We start from the raw sequence: 20,129 nt of genomic DNA on the forward strand, positions 1-20,129 counted from the left end.
GACTTCATCATCCACAGTTCCAATGCATAGCCAGCATCCCCCAACAGATGGTCGTATGGGATGTCTCCCCTGGCAAATGCCTGGTAGAGCTGTGATGCATGCCAGATCTGGGAGTTGTGATAACTGCCAGGGCTGCCAGCATACACATTGATGATAATGCCCTGGGCATTGCACAGGACCTGGCAGTTGATGGAAAGATACCCCTTGTGGTTGACATAGATTCTACCCTCCTCATCAGGTGGTGCTTTGATGTGGATATGGGTGCAGTCTATGGCACCCAGTACCTATGGGTAGTGTGCTACATGGTGGAATAGTTGCATATTGCTGGTCCTCTCCTCAGCAGTGTTGGGGAAATAAATGTGCTCACTGGCATGTGTTAGCATGACATCCATGAACTGGTGGAGTACCCTGGATGCAGATGCCTGCGTGACCCCCATGATGTCCCCAGTAGGTCTTTGGAAAGTACCTGTAGCTAGCATTCTTAAGGCTATGCATACTTTGTTTCCACTGGGATGAGTTCCCCTCTGTTGGCTCTGGGTCTGAGGTGAGGGTGGCAGAGCTCAGTGAGTTGCTGAAGTATGTCCCTGTCCACCCTTTAGCACTCTACTATCTCCAGTTCATGTAGCCCTTCAAAGGTTACCCTGGGTCTGAACATTCTTCTCATCCTCAGTCTGGGCTGGTTATCAGCATCATCATCATCACTGACCTCAGCCTGTAGCACATAGAGATGTAGCAAAGTAGCAGCATCCCCTAGCATTTTGTCAGTTAAAATTCCCAAGTGTGTACCCCAATAGTGCAGAGTATGTGGAAAGATCAGGTTGAAGGGTGTCTGCATACTTTATACTGGTATGCAGCCTGTGTGATTGGCTGACTGTGATACATTCCACCTGCCAGCTACATTATTTAGGGGTTTGAATGGGCCAGTGTGAATGGCAGAGGGCTTATTAGTCATTTATAGTTGATTGGCTTTTCTTAGCTGTTTCCTTTTATTATTTTTTTTCTATTTCCTCCACTTCTAAGCCCCGCAGCTTCACTGTAAACATTTCTAAGCAGATTTCACCCTCCCCTGCACACAAGCATTTTCTTTAACCAGATACGCACAGCTTAGAAGCCTCAGACCCCCCCCCCGCTTAGCTGTGCTTAGCTGAGTGTAAACAGGAGCCGCTGAGCTCCAATGTGTTTACACAAACTGTGACACATCCCCTTTTCATGTCAACTACCTCTTCTGCCTACACTACCACATTCTAGCCCTTACACAGTTAGGTACCTGCGGACATGGTGGCCTTTTTACCTATTCAATAAACTCAGCTCATTTACATACACCTAATTCTGTATACCCTAATTACTGCACTACACCAGAGCCTATGTTCTTAGCAACCACTATAGCCTGCAATTGTATAACTCTGCATGCTGGCCAGTATGATGGGCAAATTCATTATAGCTCTACCATTGCTATTTTATAATTTTAGTTTTTTTTTTTTTTTTTTTCAAAATCGCATGTTTGCACGGCACTGCATGCAGCTTAAATGTGGCATATGTGATAAAAAATACTTTAAATTTTTCTTAGATTGCATCATTTTTAAATGGCAATGGCAATAGTTTTGACCATTGGCATGCCTACTGCACCTAATACATGCTGTTATTTGAGTTGTCACGGCCCCTTTTTTATTTTTACATTCCGGTCCATTGTTAGTAACCGAAAGGTTACTACATTTCTCCTGCAGACATGGCTCCTACATGGATGCCTGTCTGCTTCCTGGATCACAAAATCACCTCATTTGCATAGTTTTCACAAGCAAATAAGGTGATTTCCATTCCGCGATTGCATCCATGCCTGCACATTGCTGAGAGGCTCGTGCATGCCCGCAGCCTTATTTCCTGGATCGCTCGGCCTCCTGATTTCATGTTCAGGCTGCAACACTATTCCTACATGGAGAATTGCTCTGTGTATGTCTTATTACATTACCCTTATGTCTTTCATGGACACAGGCAGCCTGCAAATGGTACATCTGCCAGGCCCCTGCTTGTAAATGTTTCATCTCCCAAGCCCCTGCTTACATTTATCAAGGGTACTAGAACTTGTCGGACATTTGGGATGCATGGCTAGGCTTAAAAACGCCCTTGTGGTAGTCAATTTAGTGCACACCTATAAACTTATAAGAAGACAACATGGGAATAGAGAAAGGAGATTTTGCCAATATGGATGACTGCAAGTAGAGGCTCATAAATAAGCAAGAGAGGGTTGGAATTTACTGTAGAAAACTGGTAAAGGAGCCAAGGTACTGCAAGCAAATAACTAGAGAAGGAAAGGTAATAGAGTGGGATGAGACCAAGAAGAAGTTTGGATTGCAAGTTAGAGATTGTCTTTCTTACCAGGGACTGATATCAAAGAACAGGCAAAGAGAAAGGAATAGGAGAATCTGAAATGAAAGGCCTGCTGTGATAGAGTTTTTATTTAAGTCTAGAACAGAAACTGCTGTAAAAGGGATAATTAGTAGATTATATAAAATATTGCACTATAAATATACTCTCCAGGATTCAATAAACCCTACACAGTCATTTTCCACTGTGTGCGCACCACACCACACCAGACAGCTTTTGATTCAGTAAGCCCTGTGTAGAGATGTGCACCTCCCGCACAAACAAGGTAAATACCATGTCATGCTAATTACAGTATAAGCAGCTGAACTGTATGCTAATCAACCAATCCAACATGGTGGAGTTATTCAACAAGCTATAAAGCATCCGTGTAGACTCCAACTGTTTTTCCCTGCAAATTCCAAAGCCTTTGGAATACAGTCATGGAAAGGAGTGTACATGGACAGAATGTTAGGGGCTGCTGTGTTTTAATTCATTTGTATGTGCTACAGGCTGATGCCAGTGCTGCTGCTGCTAATAGGCCTCGTCTGAGAAGGAGAAGAGTTTTCAGGCCCTGTTTAACTTATCACAACCTACATGATATAGAAATTGTAGAGCACCACAGGGTGGACAGGGAGAAACTACAGGAACTCTGCAACCTCTGCTGTCCTCAACTCAGAGCCAGAACCAACTGGGGGGAATCTGTCCTAGTGGATACAAATGTATGTGTAGTCCTTAGAATCTTAGCTACAGGTACCTTTCAGAGACCAAAAGGGAAATACTGGGGGTGTCACAATCATCAGCATCCAGGATCCTCCACCAGTTCCTCAGTGCTATGCTCCAAAATGCCAGTGACCACATATATTTTCCCTGTAGTTCTGAGGAGATTGCCAGAAATATGCAGGAGTTCTAACATGTGGCACACTACCCCGAAGAAGTGGGTGCCATAGATTGCACACATATAAAAATGAAGGCAGCATCCAGGAAATAGGGTAGGCTGCACATTAACAGAAAAGGTTACTGCTCTATCAACTGGCAATCCATTTGTAATGCCAGGGGAATCATCTTGAAATTGTGTGCTGGCAACCCTGGCAGTCACCATAACTCACATATCTGGCACACCTCCCAACTGTACCAGTTGCTTGCTAGTGGGAATATGCGACATGGACATTTACTGGGGGATGCAAAATATGCACTGGACCATGGCTGATGACACCCATCAGGAATGCACACACACCCACAGAAGAGTGCCATAATGAGGCACACGCTCAAACCAAAATATGAGAGAGCCTGTGTTTGCACAGCTGAAGTCATGGTTCTGGTGTCTAGATACATCTGGAGATTCCCTGCAGTATAATCCATGGACATGTACAGAAATATTCGCAGTATGTGCCATGCTGCATAACATAATCCTGAGGAAACAGCTTCAACAGGATCAACAAGGGGAAGGGGAAAACATCCCACCACTAATGCCAGCATCACCACAACCACAGGCAGATGAGGAGTCAGAAGGGGAACCACCAGCTGCTGTGGGTGCAGGGAGATGTAGGTATTTTCACTATGCCATTGCATTGGCTAAGAAATAATGTATAGCACACTCACTAGGGACTAGAACCTTCCTGCTACTCACACACACACACACACACACACACACACACACACACACACACACACACACACACACACACACACATATATATATATATATATATATATATATATATATATATATATATAGTAACATTGATGCCAGGCAACTCACACAACCTTTACCTCCCCATATATTGACTATGTATGTACGGCTTGTATCATGCAGAGTCAGTCCTGAACCAAAACCATGTCAACTGCTGCACTTACAGGGTAAGTCTCAAACCTGGAGTGTATTGTATAATAATATGAATGAGTGGCATATCCTTGTATCACACTAATTGGTACTGTAAGCAAGTAAAAGTGGGAGACTGGTACAGTAATAATCTTAACATGGGACAGTACAGACTTGTGTGACTTATATGTGTTCTTTATTAAGTAGTAGACCTCAAGCATCAAAGATCCACACAGTCATACCCCTAAAAATAGTGAGAGTCACAGCATGGTCCAGTTTAGCACCATAAATTTGTAATGAAAAATCATTAAAGATAGAAGTAAGAAAGTAATGATATACATTGCAGTTTCTGATTCACAACCCTCACAGGATCATTCACAATAAAGTTGGGAAATGTTTGATGCTATTATTTGTGTAACTTTCCAAGGTCAATATAAGTCAAAGGTAAAATAACAAGTTCAACACCATAAATGCAGATATACTAAGCACTTTCAGTCAGTTATGTACCCTGAGCATCAGACACAAAGCTTATGTATCCCTGAATGCAAAGATGGAAAACAGGGATATGGCACAGTTATCATCACTTGCACAGGGTGTTGTGTAGGGAGGGCAGAAAGCCTAGGCTGATACAAAATGTTGGTGAGTGTATATGAGTAAGAAAGCAAAGCAGGCAGACATCTTGATAAACCAACCAATGGCCAGTGAGACAAAGTGAGTTTAAGCTGCATGGCTGAACCATGTAACTGTTGTGTGTGCATCTGTAGGGGTCCTCCAGGTGAAAGGGGTATGTGAGAGTCTGCATGGACACAGCCAAGCTCTGTGTTGGCTCTACATCTTGGTATGTCAGACAGGTATGAGCCATGCATGGTAGAGGTGGTGGTTCATTGTTGTTGTCCCCAACCACAAGAACCGGCTCTGCCAGGAGTTGCACTGGCACAATTACATCCACAGTCAGATGCACTGCTGCTACCTGAATGTGACCAATGTTTGCTGGATGAGCTCCCTTCACGGGGTCACCCAAGACCATGACCCCATGGCCTGTCACATCTGAGTGTGGACAGCACACCTACTGATGGTGCAGTGAAAGTACTGCCAGCATGAGAGGTGATCAGGCATAAGCATGTTGGCTGACAACAGATGATGTGGCTGACTGACAACATAATTGTTTTCAGATAAAACAGAAAAGGTAGCCACTCACTATTACCCCTGTAGAAACAGACATCAGCCTACAGATGTAAAATATGAACAATGGGCAGGATGCAAAGCAAGGACAGTAACAAGAGCAACATATCCTTGTTTGTGCCTAGCAGTAACTTATCTTTTCCCCCCAAAAGAAAAGGAAAAATGACACATTTTGCTAACAAGCCATCATTGAAATGCTCAAAGTGCTAGCAAAGGAACTGTCCCTGAAACATTTGCACATATTTATCACACAGCATTCCATTTTCATGTATTGGCAATCATGTATACTTCTGAAATGGCTTGACAAACATGCCCATCCCATCAGTACATTTCTAACAATGCATACAGATAAAAGTGTAAAAGCTTTTGCTTCAGATTTTTCACAAATACATTCCAACATATGCAGTACGTAGCTGACCGAACGGACACATGCATTCTGAAGTTCAGTACTCTTCTATACAGATACTGTATATCCTGAAGAAATAGTGTATGTGCAGTCTTCCCAAAATAAGCAAATCTCCTCACCATCAGTTTGCCTAACTACACAGTTGCCTTTTTATATGATGTAGATTCAGGGCTGTTATCATGGTAAATATGCAAATGAGGTGTGAACTCATTAGAATTGCTGAATACCAAATACTTGGATCCATGTGGGAGATGCAAACATAAAGCAGGCACTCCCTCAGTGTTTTTGAATGGATTACAACTGTGAATGATTAGTGGTTGGGAGAAGGAAAACACAATGGCTCTGCAGGCTGTCTTACTTCCACTGGATGTGTCAGGTTAGATTTACAAAATGTTAGATGTAAGGTTGGTAATGTAAGTAAGCAGCACACAAATCACAGGTTGTGTTCATTAACATTCAACCTCCCCTTCATTTGTTGGCAACTGCATATATTATTTCCACTTAATATCCTCACACATTTTAAGGCCAATGATATAATGGCTTACACACTGCATGTCTCAGATTACTGGTCAGATAAATGAAGAATGGCCAACAAACACAGCAATGTAAAAAAACAACAATGTCATCATGGGAAGTTGTGTGATCACTAGCTGAACAATATCCAGAAGTAATAAATATACAAGTCCAACTCATTAATAAGGGTATCTCATCCAGGGACAAGGTGGTCATAACATCCCTGTATTCTTCCCTTATACGACTGATTATTGAATACTATGCCCCTTTTGGCATGTACCTCATAAAGCACATGCAGCAGCTGGAGAGACCACAGAGATTCCTCACCCAGAGAATCCAGGGCCTCATGCATCTACCTTACATAGGTAGGCTAAAAGCCCTATCCCACTACTCAGTCTCCTACAGACTCCTCAGAGGTGACCTCTGTCTGGCATACAAGGCAATTTAAGACACCACTCTGATGGGACTGCTACATATCTGCAAGTCAAACTCCACTCGAGTAACCCGCATGCGAGACCTCAACATGGTCTCTGACATCAATAGGACTTGATGGAGGGTCAGAATTCTGTCCCAGAGACTTCCCCTTTTGTGGAATAGACTCCCTTACCACATAAAGAAGAGTATCTCATTAAATCTTTTTAAGTGCAACCTAGATATCTGGATGGGGAACAGAAAATACACCCCTGGGATTCCATCTATGTCCATGCTAGACAGTGGCGTAGTGTGCTGAGTTGTTGGAACATGGGCTAAATTCTTGTCTAGGCTTGTAAGAGCCTCAGGGCTAATAGCCTAGTAACTTCCTATGATCCTATGATAACACTTGCATTATTTGATATTACTATGGATGCTGTTCCTGAGTTTAATTCTTTGCTGCAAAGTTGTTTGTGTGGCAAAGAGGACTAAGGCATGCATCCTGTATTCTGAAAGTGCAATGAAGTGAGAGCTCAAATGCAGATCTATGTAGAAATATCTGATGTGAGCCATCATTTCCTTGTGTGTATGTCATACATTGATTTTAATCATATCAATTACTTGCCCCATTTTTTCTTTTTCTCCTTTTCTGTCTTTGTTTTTCATATTTTTGGGGGGGCAGTGTTTGCGTGATGCAGTGCTTAGCTCAGTCGTGGGAATTGAGGAAATGAATCCCAGGTTTAGTTGTGTTTATCTCATGTGCACGAAGTGCGGTGGTGTACAAACTGGACAACAGGACCTCCCAGGAAGCAAACAGGACCCAGAGAGTCAAAACTAGAAACCATACATTCAGTTAATGCTATTGTACATCACACAAATCCACTAAGTGATGTTGCATGGCAGTAAACAGTGAGATCTTAAGAATGATTAGTAAAATAGGAAATTTCATGTAACTACTTCTGTGGTAGCAGGTGTAAGTGTACTGCTGAAGTACAGATGGTTCTGGGTTCTAGGACAGGCTGTACAACCTTTTTTTCACTGTTGTGACATTGTAGTCAATATCAATGAACTGAAAGATAGACAAGTGTTATTTTAACCATCTTGTGGCAACAGGTGTAATTGCAGGACTGCCATACACATGGTCCTGGATTTGATTACAGAATATTCCATACACTTTTACTTTTGTTCTACTTTCCATTATAGTCACGCTCACTTATAAAGCATGAGATAGTAGAGCTGATATATGTATAGGACTGAGACAGCAGTATTGTGTCAGTTATTTATTTATAATGGAAAGCGGACCAAAAGTAAAAGTGTATGGAATATTCTGTAATTAAATCCAGGACCATGTGTATGGCAGTCCTGCATTTACACCTGTTGCCACAAAAAAAATACCTTTCCTGTAACTAGTATAGTCCAGATTCAGATTTGCTGTATCCAGGACTGTATGTAATCTTCTAAGCCTCCCCAAGCTTTTTGTGTTGGAAGGAAGCCTTCTAGCTTATCAGTGGAAGTGGTAAGCACTAGGTACCCTATCTGCCACATAAGGAGTGGTTCTGGCCCAGAAATTGTAGTTATTGGCCGTTTGGGCAGTTTTTCCATCTCTCTCAACTTTCTGATTTAAAAGCCCACATTTGCACTTGTTTCTCCCCTTTCCTGTAATTAGTTTAGTCCAGATATAGATTCTTAGTTTTAGCACTTGAATTTGCTTATTCATGATCAGCACTTGTTCAGAACTTGTAAGCACTAAATAACCTACTAATTACTACAGCACTCAACCTTCCTCATTACCTAGAGGAAAACAGTTTTGGTACTTACTTGCCTCACTTGCTTTGAGAAAAACAGCTCTTGTACTCACTTTCCTCACTTATCTAGAGGAAAACAGTTTTTTATTCAGGCATGTCCAAGGGTCAGCTCCCAGTGTTCTCTCCTGTCTATCTGATGAATCTGGGCATCTTGGGGCAATGTAGAAAGTGCCTCATGTACACAGACAACCCTCTCTTTCTACCACCCAACACTACAACCTGTGAGAGATGCACTTATCTAGCCAAACTGGAGGTAAAGCTCTTGCCAATCAAGACTGAACTTGACAGTCAAGAGGAGAAGGTAAACACTTGCACCACACCACACTTATCACATAGTCTCACTAAATCTACACCACCAAAATCCACACATAGAAACACAAAAACATTTGCAGAGGCGCTCAATAATAATCTGCTCAAGCAACAGAGACCTCCAAAGCAGAAATGCAAGCAACCTCCACCCCCAACACAACCCAAATGACACATAGCCCGCAGACTCAGTGTGTCACTCAACCACAGCCAATAAGGCAAAACAATGTACCCAACACATTAGTCATAGGTGACTCTATAGTCAGGCACACTGATATCCCACTCTTCAGGCTAAACAAGGAGCAGGTTACTGTCAGCTTCCTGTCGGGTGCCAGGATCCGCCACATAACCCAAGCACTCAGGTCACTCCACAACAAGTACAAATATGACTCTGTCATTGTCCATGTTGGTGTGAATGACCTGAGATGTAACTCCCTGGAATACATGAAAAGAGACATGGAAGAGCTCTCCGATCTTGTAGCCCAGGCAGGTATGACCCTAGCCCTGAGTAGCATTCTGCCATCACCCAGAATGATGCCGCAGTACAAGGAAAAAATGATTGACTTCAACAATTGGCTAAGCTTCTGGTGCCATTCTAAAGGGATCCAGTATCTGTCTGCCTTGGATGACATGGTCGACAGACCACGATGCTTTGCCAGAGATGGCCTGCACCTGTCACCCCTGGGATTCCAGATACTGGCTAAGGTTCTTGCCGCCCCTATAGTGCCTTTTTAGCCAAGGTTCAAATGACAAATTCACCACCATAACAGGAACAGGCAAGCAAAAACTGAGGGTGATGCTACTTAATGCTAGAAGTCTAAATCTCAAAATGCACTCACTCGAGACACTCCTTAAAATGGAGAACATTGATATCTGTGCAGTGACTGAGACCTGGTTCAAGGCTCCAGAAAGCACCCCTGCACTACCAGGCTATAACTCATACCACACTTTTTGGCCATGTAACCTGGACCGGAACACCAAAGGTGGAGGTGTGTCCATATTCATTAAGGATATCCACACCTCCAGGCTAGCTGCTAAGCATAATGCAGCCGAGGTTATCAAAGTGCAACTAACTCTGGGCAAAACTGCAATCCAAATTGTAGCTTGCTACAAATCACCCACCATACCCCAGGATTCTCAATCCTCTTTTCTTGATGTACTGGAAAATATTAGGGTTCAACCAAACACCCTAATAATGGGCGATTTCAACTACCCCACCATTAACTGGGAAAACTACTCATGTACCAACTCCTTCACTCAACGCTTTCTGGAATTCATAAACTCCAATGCCCTGGATCAACTTATCCACACCCCCACCAAGGGCAACAATATCCTAGATCTAGTCATTACCAACATGGGTGACCGGTGTTCCACACCTGATGTCAACGCCTCATTGGTTGGATCAGACCATAAGCTAATTACCCTAGATATCCACATCCTTCCCCCACCCCCCATTAAGGAAACCATGGTAAAAAATTTCTCCAAAGTCAACTTTGTGCTTGTTAAGACAGAAGTGGTGAACTTCATGACACCCATGCAGATGGACAATACAGTTATGACTACTGAATCCTACACAATTGCACTTTATAAGCACTTACACGAGTGCATGGGTCGTGCTATTCCAAACAGAACCAATACGCTATCCTCCAAAAAAAGAAGCCAATCTGGTGGTCCCCTGCCATAAACAAACTGTACAACAGAAGGAAGAAGCTGTTGCAAAAGAGAATAAAATCCCACGAGTGGAGGAGCTCCCTGATCAGCCTCAGTAGAAGCTGTGATCCCTGATAAAATCCTCCAAAGCTAGTTACAAAAACAAAATCGCCACTGATTCTAAAGACAACCACAAAGCATTCTATAGCTATGTCAAGAATCTCAATGGCAACACTCAGATCTGCTCTGAGTTACAGCACAATGGCACTAAATATACAGACCCAACTGATATTGCCAACATCTTGGCAGATAGGTTCAGCACGCTCTAGGGACCTAAACCTTGTCAAAACAATAAACAGAACATGCCAGAGGGATAGATTCCTGTCCCAGAGACTTCCCATACTCTGGAATAAACTACCTATCTATATCAAACAAAGCTCCTCATTAGCACTCTTCAAGAAAAATCTTGATGATTGAATGGGAACTAGGAAATTCACCCCAGGGATCACCTCTGTGGCTCTGCTTGACAGTGGCACAGGAAAATAATTTTCTTCGGTGGCAAAAGCCAGGGTACCTTTTTGGCTGGGCTTGTATAGGCCCCAGGGCCAATAGCCTAGTACCTACCTATGAACCTATGAACATTTATTATCAGGTGTATGACTGTGGGTATACTGTATACTATATTCCTGTAAGTATAATTCTGTTGTCTGAACTGGCACGGCCTTTACATTTGTCTAACAGACATACACAACTATCTGTACATCTGATAACCTTGGAATTGTAATTGCAATTATGTAATGCCTCACTGCTGCTCTGTACTTACCATCACACAAACACATTGCTTGGGGATGCACACTGCAGAGCAACATGTTTGCATAATCGTAAGCAGAGTGCAACATTTCAAACAGTATGTACACTGCCAGTAAATGCAATAATTGGAACTGGTGGGAAATGTTCAGTCTTCATTGCTCTAGATCCATGGCAGACATGGCAACTATTTGTGGGGAAGGGGCCAGGTTTGGGACACAGAGGTAGGGTGTTCAGGAGTCCAAGATTTTTATTGGCCTCCTGGTTAAGAACCACAGCAACAGGTTTCTGCATGGGGGCTATTCTGGCTCCCAGTATAGGTTAGAGGCTTGGGATAGTTTAGTCTGGCTGTAACCAGTGCCACGGGTATCCCATGCACTGGAGTGCAATGTAGGCATTATTATAATGACCTACAGAGGAGAAAGATGGATACATTCAACCACTGGATTGAGGAATTTAGGACTGAGGACATCCCACCTGTGTAAATATCAGCTACAGAAAATACTTGTAAGACATAGAGAGCTGAATATAGGTAAGACTGGTATTCATAATGGTGTTTTGTTCTGTTCTGTTTTTCCACAGGTCCCAGTGACTGTGCATGCAGTGTCCAAACTCATGGTGCTAGATTGCCAAGGATAAGGGAAGCATACGGTATGTATGCAGCAGAAGAGTATTTTTATTGTGGCATTAAAAGTTAAAGATAGCTTTTTTGGTATTTTATAGAGTTGTATCCCATTAAGCATGCATAGCTCAACTGTAAAAGTAAGTATGCATGCATTAGTCTACATCACAAACCAAGGGTGCAATATTAGACTTTAGTCAGAGGTTGTGTGTTCAAATACTACCCTTCCCAACTATACAATACTATTAATCCTTCAATAATATTGAAATTACATTAAAACCTCTATACCAGTGGCACAAATGCCTTGCTGTAAACTGTAATCTGTATAATTGGAACACACATATGTGCAATATAATCACGTCAAGAATTACTTGCTGCAATCTGTATTATAGTGTGTAATCTTAAATGTAAAAATGAAATTAATTGACTCAAGTAATTGTATTAATGCATTGTACGTGACATATGAAGGTACTAATCTTATCTCTTTTTTTCTCATCCCAACCTTTATCTCTTTCTTTTATTTTATTTTTATTTTATTTCATATTATTTATAAAATATTTGTGTCATTAATTTAATTTTATTTTATGAATATTTTTTATTTTTATTTTATTTCATTTTATTGCAAAAAAATAATTTTTATTTCATATTATTTTATTTTCTGTTTTGTTTACTTTTTTTAAATTTTATTATGTGTCATTGAAATATGTCCATGTCATTCATGTGTACCACATCACTAAATGCTACACAGCACATGGAATAGGTCTGTCCCACAGGATCCAGCTGCCCCACCTCCACCAGCTCCAGCACCGATGCCCAGCACATCTGGTAGCCAACATGGCAATGCCACCTCTGCTGCCCCTGCACTACCTGCCCACTCTTGTCATCCTATCCTGGAGGCTGGTGCAGTGGTGCACTCCAAGAGCAGTGGCAGAGGTGGTAATTTTATCACTACATTGATTTGCCAGGGATGATGCATAGGGTTGTGTGCAAAACTGTTGGTTCACACCAGCTGGAGAGGCTTCTTTCCCTTATTTTGCACAGGAATAGGAGGAGGATAAGGAGACATCAAGTACTCCAGCCAGTGGTGGAGTGAGATGACAATGATGAAAGCCCAGTGGGTGATGACTGGATTCTCACTGTCATCCAGTTTGATGACCATGCATCCGGGATGTCAACACCCTCACCCCAATCATGGTGTCCCCTAACCTTTTCTGTCCATCACCATCCCTGTCTCTTTTCTTGTCTTTTCTTTCTGCAATTGCTTCCTCAATTACCCAACTTATCTGATCCAGACATACTTACGTCCCTTACCCAACATTTCTCTGTCTCTGAAATAAAAAAATAAATGGGTACCTCTCTCACAAAAAAAAAAAGAAGCCCATACATAGCTCTCCATTTCACATGTATCTGCTTAACATACTTTATTTAGTCCAATTGGCTATACAACATGATTGTGTTGTGGTCAGCCATCTCTCACTGGAGGTGACAGTCCGAATTCAGGTAATACTTTCCACGTATGTTCAGTTTACACTGTTAAAGAAATGGATAGCTATGGTTTTTCCTACCTCCTGTGCTGCTTTTCCTTTGTTCTCCCCCACTCGCTCCCCATTTCATCACTTTCCTTCATACCCAATGTTCACACCTTTAATCTGGTCAAAAAATAGAATCACACACACCACACATATGTAGCTGAAAAAGCAATGGATCCCTTCACTTTTTGGGCTCCATGTTTGTGTAGAGGTGTGCATCAAGCACCAACGGTGAGCAGCGGAAAATAGGTGTAGTTACTTCCATACAATGCCACTGCACTATGCCTGCACAGAGCAACACATCTTGTATAAACAACTCATGTCATTGCATTATGACTGAAGTATGACATACACCTGCATTCAAACCCAGTACCAACTGACTCAAAAAAGGAATGTGTTAATGCATTAACACATGCTGCCACAGAGTCAGTTCAGCAGCAGATGATTTTCCTAGACTCAATACTAACTGTCAGACTTTAGCAATGCAGCTTGCAGTTGTGCACAGCTTAGCTACATGCAAACATGTATCTCACATGTATATGCACTTTACTAAGCATTGTGCAAACCCACTGCTCCTTTATCTATGGAAATGCACATAATATGTTACATTGCTGCTGTTTTCTATCCATTTCCTGTGTATAACATGAAATTACATATGGAAACATTACAAACTGAGGGCCCTGTCTAACAATATGTCACATATTTACAATACATCCATGTGCTGACACCTCTTAAGCACAATAACCATGGAGTCTCAGTACTTTTTCCATACATATATCAACCACACTACAAAATGTAATATCATATATTGCCTGCTATGCAATGCACATCAGTCTGGTAATATACAGAACTAGAACTATTGACCCATACACCTAAATTGCCTTATCTGCAAGGCGAGGAAAGGAATCAGCATGGACCATATCTGCAAGGACATAGGTGACCTTCAACATATTTGTCCCTACCCATTTTGTTTTTGTCAATGGTAGATCTTGCTTATTGACACTTATGGACTTCTTGGTTACTGACTCCAAATACCTGGATGAGAGATTGGGAGGGTGGCCTAATGGTTAAGGTGTTTGCCTTACAAACACAAGGTACAGGGTTTGAATCTCACAGGCGATAATTAGCTAGGCTTAAAATGGCTCACAAGGGCAGTTAGCCTAGTACTACTCTATGAACCTATGAACCTATGAACATACCACCTATGTTGAGTTACACAAGGCTTTTGACACTATCCCCCATTCATGTGTAATAGTGAATATCTCTCATAGGTTAATTAAGCCATGCAGTAGTAGAGGGAGGCAACTGTCTCACTGACAACACACCATCTCAAAATTGGAAATGTTTAAACACAAATAAAACCAGGAAAAAAGAAAGAAGGCATCCACAGTAACTGCAACACAGTAAAATTTATTGTTACATTAAGCCCTTTTGTCCACAAAATGTTTGGACTTCATCAGAATAACAAATAATTCACAAAGCCAGCTAAAATACCATTAAGAATGTCACATGACTACCCCCCAATTAAATCACCAACTTACTTAAAGGTTCCCCCTTCACTATAAACATATACATATAATCAGTTGAACTACCAAAATGCAATGAATCACATTGTTGTATGTAACTTTAAAAATAAAAATAAAATTAATAAAAACAAATCTGATCATCAAGACTGAAATATACTGATGGTCAAACCATTAAACTGCAAACATAGATTTTAGTTTTAAGTAACTTGCAATAGAAATAGTGTCATTAAACCCTGGTTTGCGTAAAACATGTAGATCACCAGTGCTTGCATGTATCTCCTTTTCCTTATAACCATGCTCTATCAAATTCTGGAGAGATTTGTCTTTCTGTGACAGAAAAGTTTCTTCACTACTGCATAATCTAGAAGTTCTTAGAATTTGGTTCTTGACCACGTTTTGAAAAACATGTGCAGGGTGCATGCTGTCTCTAACAAGCAAGGTATACCTCCAGCTAGATTTGTGAAATAATGACACAGTCAGCCTTCCTTCAGCATCTAATTCTAACTTCACTTCTAAAAATTCAATACATTTCATGTCTACATGTGAAGTAAAATGCAAAAAATCTGTGGTAGACTCCAAATATGTTATAAAGTCATGCAACTGTTATGTTCACTAGCTTCCCACATTTTTTCCACTAGTTCCCCAGCTAACTGTGCAGGTAAAGATGACAACTCCATGAAATGTGAGGGAGAATCCCACATATTACGGAAGGAAGAGAAGGAAGCTGTTGACGAACAGCCTGCACTAAGAGGTACTGATTTAGTTTTTTAATTTATCTAGTAAGACATTGACTCAGTTATAGTTACGAGTATAAAAAAAAGGTTTATCATCTGTTCCTATAAAATCAACTAGACTGACTGATGATGTAACTAATTTAAGTCTATTTGCAAGAACTGTTGCCCTATGTATTCAGTTTGGAAATACTGCAGCTAATAATCCTTTGCTTTTGCCCAAGGAACCTAGTACTTATATGCCCAGCAGCCATCCAGTTATAGAAACTTTTTTGGCTGTATGTGAGAGAGAGATTGAGGAAGTACTTACTAATTCACGCAGAGCTGGACACTTTAACTTGTCATTACATGAGCGAGAAGCCTTAAATTATTTAATACATAATAAGGATATTACTGTGAAACCAGCAGACAAAGGAGGGGTATGGTGGTTTTTGATACTCCGAAATATATTTCTGATATGCTCTTGATGTTACATACAGATGCAGCTGCGAAGATATGTGAAGGCTGCCAGCTTAGCTAGATAGATAGAATTTTGTAGATAATTTTGTCATTTGTAAATATTAATATAAGCCACAGGCTTGTTCTCTTAAATGTGAAAAGACTGTATTGGATAACTGAAAAAATGTACAACAGTGCACTCTGCTTTAAGAAAGCTGATAAGTCAAACATTTTATGACTGTTTTAGATCTCAGGGCTTGGAGCCATGGTGTCTGAACCAGCAGATTCTTTCTTTTGTTTTGAGACTAGAGTTAATTGCTAGATTTTACATATATAATGTCTTTAATTGCTGTAGTTTCCTGACCATGTGCAAGCTTACTAAGAAATGTTAATGTAGAGCTTCTGTTAGCCTGGGAAACCAGAGAATTGTTAAGAATGATGTAATCTAAAATGAGTCAGCAGGATGTATTATCAATTTAAAGGACTTTGTCTGAGACAGAGAGAGAGTATTTTGCATTTGTCTTGAGAACATCCAACTCACCAGCACTCTGCCTGTACTCTGTATGTAAGTAGGATCTTATACTTTAGTATCTCTTTTAGAAATAGCTAGGGAATAGGAAGATTAGATTAGTTGTTTTATGTATTGATGTGAGAACTATTCTTCTGTATTATTTTAAGCATTTTCCTGTGATCTCTGAACTCTTGACTAGCACTGAGTAGTAAGAAGTATTGTCTTGTGTTTTTTATTTATTATTAAATATTTTTTAAAACCTTTCAACTATGGCTGTTTTGTGTAGAGATAATAGAAGCTCTAGAGTACATTGCATGTATATAGTGATACTGGCCAAGCCACTCCAATAAGCCTTAAAAAGTTCTGGTCACACTTAACATTTGGATAATAATATTGCACAGTAATAATTGGGCACCCTTTGATAAGGGCCTTATTAGTAGCTGATATTAGTGGTTGGTGGCAAGTGGTACTACTGTATAGTCTGGGCAGAAGGGGTATAGCTGGAGAACCTGTGCTAGCTTTCCCTAGGAGTGCCTGTAAGTTTCTATATAATTCATATCTCAAAGTGTGTGTCAGCTACTTGGGCAGGGACATGAAGCACTGGTTAGATAGAGAGGGTGCTGGAGGTTTTGGCTTGACCAATAGGCTGAGATCTGGACCTTATAGCTGTGTCAGTGGGTAGTCTTATTGTGGATATGGAGAGAAAGGGAGAAACCAGACCCAGACTGATTGTGATCTCTGTGTGCTCTTAAGGGAAATTGTACTTTACTGTGTGTGTGTATTTGTTATCCTTCCCAATGTGGATGCCCCTCACTGTTGTTCGTGGTGAGGATTGAGGCTCCTTGATTGCTGGGCCAGTGCACAGGCATCACAACAGCATACACCACCTTGAACAGATCTGAGCTGAATAAGCTCATAAGTGATGTGAACAAAAAGTTGCATGATCTTTTTATGTCCAATATTATTTCCGCTGAGCTTTATGAATGTTTTGGTGTGATACATCCAAAGTTACCTAGCATCACAGGACTACCTAAGATTCACAAAAATTCCTGAAACCACCCCCTAAGACCCATAGTAGCTGGTGGTGGTTGGGTGACTGAACTCTTGTCTATTTGGGTCGAGCAGCAATTGAGACCCCTGACCAATTCTACTTCTATAGTACTCAAAGACACAACACATTTTTTGAGCAACTGTATGAGTTTCAGAACAACTTGATGATTGATACCTCCTACATTTTGCAAACACTGGACATTGTGAGCTTATTTACCATTATTCCTAATGATATTGGTTTGGACTTTGTCATTATAATGAGAGGTTCTCTTTTTTAGAGAAGGATGTTATGACATGTATTATCATTTGCTGATGATTATTCTGCATAATAATGTCTTTTGTTTTAATGATGTGATATACCATTAGCACAGGGGTGTTGCCATGGGAACACCCTGCACTAACAGTTATGCGAAATTGGTCTTGGCAGAGAGAGAGAGCATGAATTTCTAATAAATGCTAATAATCCATGGTATGAGCAGGTGTTATTTTACTGCAGATTTGTTGATGACTTGGTCCTTTTGTGGGGATGTAGTGAACAACAGCTGCATGACTTTATAACATATTTGGAGTCTAGCACAGATTATTTTGTGTTTTACTTCACATGTAGACATGAAATGTATTGAATTTTTAGATGTGAATTTAGAACTAGATGCTGAAGGCAGGCTGACCACATCATTATTTCGCAAATCTAGCTGGAGGAATACCTTGCTTGTTAGAGACAGCATGAACCCTGCACATGTTTTTCAAAACGTGGTCAAGACCCAAATTCTAAGAACTTCTAGATTATGTAGTAGTGAATAAAATTTTCTGTCACAGAAAGACAAAACTGTCCAGAATTTGATAGAGCATAGTTATAAGGAAAAGGAGATACATGCAGGCACTGGAAATCTAAATGTTTTACACAGGAATAAGGGAAAAAACATGGTTCTCTGTTGGGCATGCCAACAATCAAAAAAAATGGGGGAGCTTTTAGCCCCTCTTATGTCAGAGTCTCACACAGATTTAATAGTGACAGTAGATATATTTGTAACATTATACATAATAATTGGAAAATGCCTTTAGTGGATTAACAAATAGGGAATATAGTTGGCTCTGTACATCGCTTCAGTTATAAGAGGAACAGTAACTTGAAAGACCTATTATGTTACAGACCAACTAATATACATAGTTTTAGATTTCCATCAGAAAAGAAAGGTACTTACCCTTGTAAAAGATGCAAAGCATGTCCTTTTATAAATACTTTAAATAAATTTTGACATCCAAATACACATAAGGTTTATTTTTATAAAGGATATGCTACATGCACTAATAGAATTGTGATATATATTGCTAAGTGCAACCATTGCACTTGTTTTTATGTAGGTAAAATGAACCAGATGTTTAAACAATGAATTTTGCAACATCAGTATGTCATACATAACAGTTTAGAGCACAATGCTTTGTTTCAGCATGTAGCACTTTATTCTGATCATAGCTTTTCCTTTATGGCTATAGATACCATCAACAATAATAATAGGGGTGGAGATTTGTAAAATGCCACTGAGGTAAGGGAAACATATTGGATAGCAGAACTGTGTGTGCACATTCTGCCAGGTTTAAATGCTTTTATTCCTTTAAAACCTGTGCTGAAAGCTTGAAGACTGATCTGGTTATGATAAACACATTTTTGAAATGTTATACATTTTTTATGTGTTATGGTTATGTCCTTTATATGCTTTTATATTTTATATATATTTTAGTATGTGTTTTCTCATATGCGTATTTTATTTGTTTTGAGAATGGATTATGATATATCAGGAAATGACATCTGCTGTTTTGTGATTCACCAAGAAATTGCATGGACCATTTGAGTTCTGCTGATTGGCTTATGACATTTAAAAGTAGTATATATAGTTATATGCATGTCAGTTAATGGTAGGAGCTGATGAAATTGTTTTCTGAAAGAGCTTATCCTGTTATTAATAAATTATTTATGTTTTTTGTCGTGGTGACCCTGCTGCTGTTTGTTTGGATATTTTTAACATCCATTTAATATAGCCCACCCAAAGCCTTGTCCCCCACATGGCCTGCTGATGTCATCTACTATAATTTCATCTGCAGTCTTGTAAAAATAAGACTTGTGCTGTTGAGCTTATGTAAAGTACTGAGTTTTGTAGTCTGTGTAGTTAGACAGGTAGGGTTATATTCTCACTGCAGTCAAGTGTGTGTGTGTGTGTGTGTGTGTGTGTGTGTGTGTGTGTGTGTGTGTGTGTGTGTGTGTGTGTGTGTGTGTGAGAGCTCATGCTTGACACTACAGAGAGCATTTTACACCAGCATGTGGGACACTGTTATTACCATATTCTCTTCAACAGACACTCCTAATGTCATCAGCTATATCAGATTTTTTGATAAGCAGTACTCCCACAAGGGCAGAGTCAGACACTGGCTTGAAAGCAGGAAGATGTCTCCTCATCCTATACTGG

Source organism: Protopterus annectens, chromosome 12.part0 (genome assembly GCF_019279795.1).
Source record: "Protopterus annectens isolate FY-2018-M chromosome 12.part0, PAN1.0, whole genome shotgun sequence".
Classification (NCBI taxonomy): Eukaryota; Metazoa; Chordata; order Ceratodontiformes; family Protopteridae; genus Protopterus; species Protopterus annectens.